Source organism: Mastomys coucha, unplaced genomic scaffold, assembly GCF_008632895.1.
Source record: "Mastomys coucha isolate ucsf_1 unplaced genomic scaffold, UCSF_Mcou_1 pScaffold22, whole genome shotgun sequence".
Classification (NCBI taxonomy): domain Eukaryota; kingdom Metazoa; phylum Chordata; class Mammalia; order Rodentia; family Muridae; genus Mastomys; species Mastomys coucha.
Window position 1 is genome coordinate 145,914,603 of NW_022196905.1, and position 5,999 is coordinate 145,920,601.

General features: G+C 44.7%; 1 long non-coding RNA gene across 2 annotated transcripts; it reads right to left on the bottom strand.

The window, feature by feature from the left end:
- Window positions 1-562: 562 nt before the first annotated feature.
- Window positions 563-5,752, bottom strand: LOC116071078. Of its 2 annotated transcripts, XR_004110699.1 has the most exons (4): window positions 5,538-5,752; window positions 5,206-5,273; window positions 2,526-2,680; window positions 2,162-2,305 (listed from the first exon to the last, which is right to left on the bottom strand). It is a non-coding gene; the product is annotated as an uncharacterized LOC116071078 (long non-coding RNA). The 2 variants fall into 2 exon arrangements; XR_004110698.1 differs by lacking the exons at window positions 2,162-2,305; window positions 2,526-2,680 and adding an exon at window positions 563-787.
- Window positions 5,753-5,999: the final 247 nt, after the last annotated feature.

Below are 5,999 nucleotides of genomic sequence, written 5' to 3' on the forward strand. Positions count from 1 at the left end.
TCTCTCTCTCTCTCTCTCTCTCTCTCTCTCTCTCTCTCTCTCTCTGCCTCTCACCCTTCTCCTCCATCCTCAAGTTGTAGCTCTGTGATTCATTATGTAAAGAAAACACATTGAGTTTAAAGAGACTTGGATGAGAACTGTAAGTAGGAGCCTGAAAAGAATTAGGGCCACTTAACAAGGCCCAAACTCCAGCTGGGACTGATCAGCCTCTATTTTGCTTGCTGTATCCAGAACACTTGGGTGGGGGATGGGGATGGGGGTGTTGTTTGATTTGTTTTATTTTGCCCTATAGGTGTTACAGCGTCTCCAGGATTAACTCTCCCTATGGACTTACTTGAAACAAGAGACAGTCTTTTCAAAATGCAAACACTTCTGAGTGTTAAAGAGCTTTTGCTAACTTACACATTAGCATGAATTTATTCTAGCAAATTGCCTTTCTGCCTCGAACTTACTGCTTTGGCAATCTCCTTTCAAAATAAAGGCTTGGAAGGCTGCCTAGATGCCCCTGCTCCCTTAATCCACCAAGCTAGCATTTTTAGGGATCAAACCAATCTGTGTCAGCTCTCAGAAGGCATTTTATTTGAGAGATGAAAAGTTCAGAGTTTGCTTTACACAGAGGCACCTCTCAGATTTCCCCCAGTAGTAAAATGATGTTTATGACTAGGCCCACAGTTCTGTGCTGTGGCTAATGTGGCCCATCTCCTCTGGAGAATCTGTGGTCAGTTAGCAGTGTCTGTGGGAGAGAGCTATGTTTCTTCAGTGGTGTGGCCTCCCTGCTAACTTGCTCCTGAGGGGAAAAACAAAAAACAAAAAAACTCTCTGATCCTGTAGACAGCCCTACATAAACTCAAGAAGTTATCCCTCCCCCAATATACACACACTAAAAAAACCAAACCAACCAAACCAAACCAACAAACAAACCACACACACAAGAATTAGGAGGACTATTTGGGAAGAGGAATATCAGCAGGGGTGGAGGGGGAGAATGAAGAGTAAAGGGGACAAATAGGAAAATACCACAACGGAAGCCATTTGTCTTAGTTAGGGTTAGTTACTATTGCTGTGATGAATGCCATGACCAAAGGTAACTTGGGGAGGAAAGCATTTATTTTGCTTGCATATCCTGAATCACAATCCACTGAAGGAAGTCAAGGTAGGCACTAATACTATGGAGAAAACTGAAGACAGGAGCAGACACACAGGCCATGGAGGAGTATGGCTTACTGCTCAGTCAGCATGCTCAGCATGCTTTCTTATAGAACCCAGGACAACCAGGCCATGGATGGCCTCATCTGTTAGCATTGTATCCAAGCTCTGCCCCACAGTGACCTGGCAACAGCCAGGTAGGCCTGACCCATAATAAAAGGGGCCGCTTGCCCCTCCTTACTCTCTTGCCCTTCCCCTGCTTCCCTTCCCCCATCTCTTCCCATTCCCTTTCCACCCCTCCTCCATGTGCTCATGGCTGACCTCTACTCCTCTACTTCTCTACTCCCTCTCTCTGTCTTTCTCTGCCTCTACTATCCTCTTGACTCCCCTCCCCATGCTCTAAATAAACTCTATTCTATGCTATACCATCTTGTGGCTGGTCCCTTAAGGGGAAGGGATGCCTCAGCATGGGCCCACTGAGGCACCCCCTTCTCCCACACCTCTCTACACCTCCATAGGACAGAACCCTCCCACACTTTACCTCTTTATAAATACACCACCAACAACCACAATGGTCTGGCCCCTCTCCTACAACCACTAATATCAAAATGCCCTATAGCTTTGCTTTACAGCCCCATCTTTTGAAAGCATTTGTTTTCCATTGAGTGTTCCTCCTCTTAGATGATTTTAGATTGTGTCAAACTGACATAAAACTAGCCAGAAAACCATTAATGTATGTGATAATTGTGTATGCTAATAGAAAGGGGTCTCTTTAAATGTGAAAACTAGAAAGATTGCTGCTCAGAGGTGGGAGAGAGGGTTGAATACTAATTATGGTCTTTTACTCTGGACTATGGAGAAGGAAATGCCCCCTTTGCCTCAGGCTATTTGGGCAAGGTGAGAAATTATTTATAGTGGCTTATCAATCCTGCCTACTCTGTGTGAAGCACTGTGCAGTTACTGAACAACGTGACTATCAGGACCGTTGTGATGAGAAACTCTCCATTTACCTCTACATTTCGTTCACCCTGCTGGAAGCTTTCCTGGTGGCCTATATCTATGTTCTCAAGGGAGCCACTGCGGTATTCTTGGAGTAAACCTGCTTCTGTCACTTCATCAGATCCCATCCATGAGTTGGGTAGAGCCATCCCCTAGGTCACTTGAGGTTATGGAACATGATGATAAAGACATTTTGTTGGACCCGTGTTAGTTGGGCTTCTGAAATTTCCCCTAAACCCATATGACTGAGCACTTCCCTGTAAAATCCAGTTTTAGAAAGAACCCTGATTTCTACCCTTTTATTCAACACCCTCCCCCACCCCACAAAGACTCTGATTTGTGTCTTTTCTGTGGGCCTCCACCAAGGATGTCACACTAACCTGGCCTGGCTCCAGCAAGAATCCCATTACATTGTTTTGTATTTTTGATGTTTCTTTCTTCTTCTTGGTAATCTTTTAATCCACGGACTTTGTATATTTCTTTAGCCAAGGTCTCCTTTGCCAAGACTGTTTCCAACTTGAACCTCCTCTCTCTTCTGCTAAAAAATCTAGTTGCTATAGTCCTAACATAAGCCTTCTTGAAGTATTCTACTAAAATCTTTTCCCTGTGTGTATATGTGTTTGATGTATGTATGTGAGGGCATCCATGAGCCAGAGAGGACAGAGGTTGACCCTGTTACTGGTCAGAGCCTTCTACTTTGTTTAAGACTCTCTCTCTGTCTCTTTCTGTCTCTGTCTCCCTGTCCCTGTCCCTGTCCCTGTCCCTGTCCCCCCTCCCTTGTTTGCTGCTGTGTAAGCAAGACTAGATGGCCTCCAACCTCCAAGAGAGTCCCATCTCCTCCCATCTCCTAGCAGGCATGTTCAGATACAGATGCATACTATTTCCCAGATTTACCTGAGTTCTGGTGATTCAAATTCAACTTATTTTACTTGCATGGCAAGTGTTTAACCCACTAATCAACATCTCTAGCCCTCTCTGGGAATGTTTTAAGGAATGTCCTGATGAAGTGCAGAGATGGCTCAGTAGTCAAGTGTGTTTGTGCTCTTCTAGAAGACTTTAAGTTTGGTTCTTAGCAGCCATGCCTAACCTGCTATAATTCAAGAGAGACACCCTGTAATGGCCTCAACACACACACACACACACACACACACACACACTACAAACATTCACATATACACACATGAATGTTTGCATGCACATATGTACTAAACATACACATGCACATACTTACTAAATCTTAAAAAATAAAATATCCTGAAAAAATTGTTTTAATCAAAATAATCATGGAAGGTACATGGAGAGAGGGAGAGAAGAGGGGGAGGGAAAAAGGGGGCAGGATCAGGTATGAGAAGAAACAGGAGAGAAGTATAGAGGGTCAGAAAATTGAACAGAAATATGTAGCAGTGGAAGATGGGGAATTGGGGGTAGCCACTAAAAAGTCCCAGATGCCAGGGAAGCAAGAGGTTCCCAGGACCCAGTGGGGATGGCATTAGCGCTGAAATACCCAACAAAGGGGAGATAGAACTTGTAGAGACCATTTCCAGTAAATAGGTATGGCCTCCAGTTGAGGGAAGGGGCCACCTACCCATCTCAAAATCTTTAACTCAGAATTCTTCCTACCTAAAGGAAATGCAGGGACAAAAAAATGGAGCAGAGACTGAGGGAAAGGCTATCCAGAGACTGCCCCACCTGGGGATCCATCCCATATGCAGACACAAAACCCAGACACTATTGCTGATGACAAGAAGTGCTTGCTGACAGGAGCCTGGTATAGCTGTCCCTAGAGAGGCTCTGCCAACACCTGACCAAAACAGATACAGATACTCACAGCCAACCATTGAACTGAGCACAAGGACCCCAATGGGAGAATTAGGGAAAGGACTGAAGGAGCTGAAGGAGATTGCAACCCCATGGGGAGAACAACAATATCAACTAACCAGAACATCCAGAGCTCCCAGGGACTAAATCACCAACCAAAGAGAACACAGAGGATTGCCTTATCTGGCATCAATGGGAGAGGAGGCTCTTGGTCCGGTAGAAGCTTGATACCCCATCATAAGGGGATGCTAGGTTGGTGAAGTGGAAATGGGTGGGGGGGTAGGTGGGGGAGTACCCTCATAGAGGCAAAGGGGACAAGGATGGGATGGGGAGTTTGTGGAGAGGAAACTGGGAAAGGAGACAACATTTGAAATGTGAATAAATGAAATAAGCAATAAAAAATTGTTTTCACAATGCCCAATTCAAAAGCCACAGAAAATATTGTTCAACAGTGGCCCAAATGTTCCTAATCATTGGTCCAGCTTTGCAACCAGAAGATAAACTGTGAAGAAATGTGAAACATCAACAAACCCTTTCTCCAATCTCCTTGGGTAACTTATTAGTAATGTTTGTAAGTTCTACACCAAGGACCCCAACACCAGATCAGCAACTCTTGAGAAGTTCTATGCAGAGCAAGCATTCAGTAAATGTCTGCAGGCTGACTTCAATGTATTAGCAAAGTATATATATTCTCCACATTACTGTAAGCATGCAGATGTCTTCTTCTCAGATATATTTGATCTTTGCCAGTTGCTGTTGGGAGCATGTCTTTTGGCTTAGGCAGGTGCTGCACAAGTCTAGGGTGTGGACAATTTATTACAGTCGTCGGTGCTGCTATCCAGTCAAAAATAGAAGAAAACTGTGCAATCAGCAAGGGATATAAATGGAACCAGAATGAAAGCCTTTTGCTTGTCAGATAGGCCTGCCAAGAAGGCTTGGTGGATAAAGCTGCCTATTGCCAAGCCTCATAATAGGAGTCCATTTCAGGACCCATGTGGTAGGGGAGAACTGACTCCCATTAGTTGTCTTCTGACCCTCCATAAGTACATAGAACGAAAACCCTACTCAACACACATACACACACACTCACACACACACACACACACACACACACACACACACACACACACACACACCAGAGAGAGAGAGAGAGAGAGAGAGAGAGAGAGAGAGAGAGAGAGAGAGAGAGAGAGAGAGAGAGAGAGAGATTGACAGCTGGGCTGATTTCAAGGGAAAATATACCTTTACAGAGGCCCTGTGAGGCTTGTGGCTGCATATCCTTGATCACACCATACAAGTGGGCTGTGTTTCTGAAACAGATGTTATATTGTTCACACAGCTGTGGCTCAATGCATATTAGCCATGGCAATAGTTTCAAAATCTGCAGGCAACCACAAGAAGAATCTGAATGTTCTAGAACAGCTGGTCATGATTTGATCATAGAGTACAATATCAAGTATGATATTTTGTCCTTGAAGATGGTTACACTTTTAGAGAAACAGAGTTGGTCCCTGTCTAAGACTCCTGGGCTATTCTGTAGGCACAGAAACATTCCTTGAGAACCTCTGCCTTACCTGGTAGCCAAAGCAACCCTGCTTCCCTTGCTGAGGAGATAGGTTTCACTCTTCCTCATGTATTTGACCAGTGACCACACACAAACCATCTGGACTCCATGACTATAGAGTCCAGGCAAGGACTAATGTGCTTAAACCACAGGAAATGAGAAGAAAGATGTAACAAGAGGCAGGAGATCCTTGCAGGGCAACAAACCCCAAGGCTTCCCCCTGCCTCTCCCTGCCCACTTCTTGATCTGTGCCTTGTAGTTAAGATACAGGGTCCTTTGCTTCTGTTTCATCACAATGCCAAACAAGAAGGTAAGCTTGGATGCTTCCTTGCCATCTCTGATCGGATCCCAGGAAATTCCCTAAACAGAGGAGGCCTCCAGAGTACAGAAAATCATCACTTAAGACCTGTACTTCTCTGTCCAAACTTCCTCCAACAGTACTGGAGGGAAAATGAGAAGTCCTGACAGAACA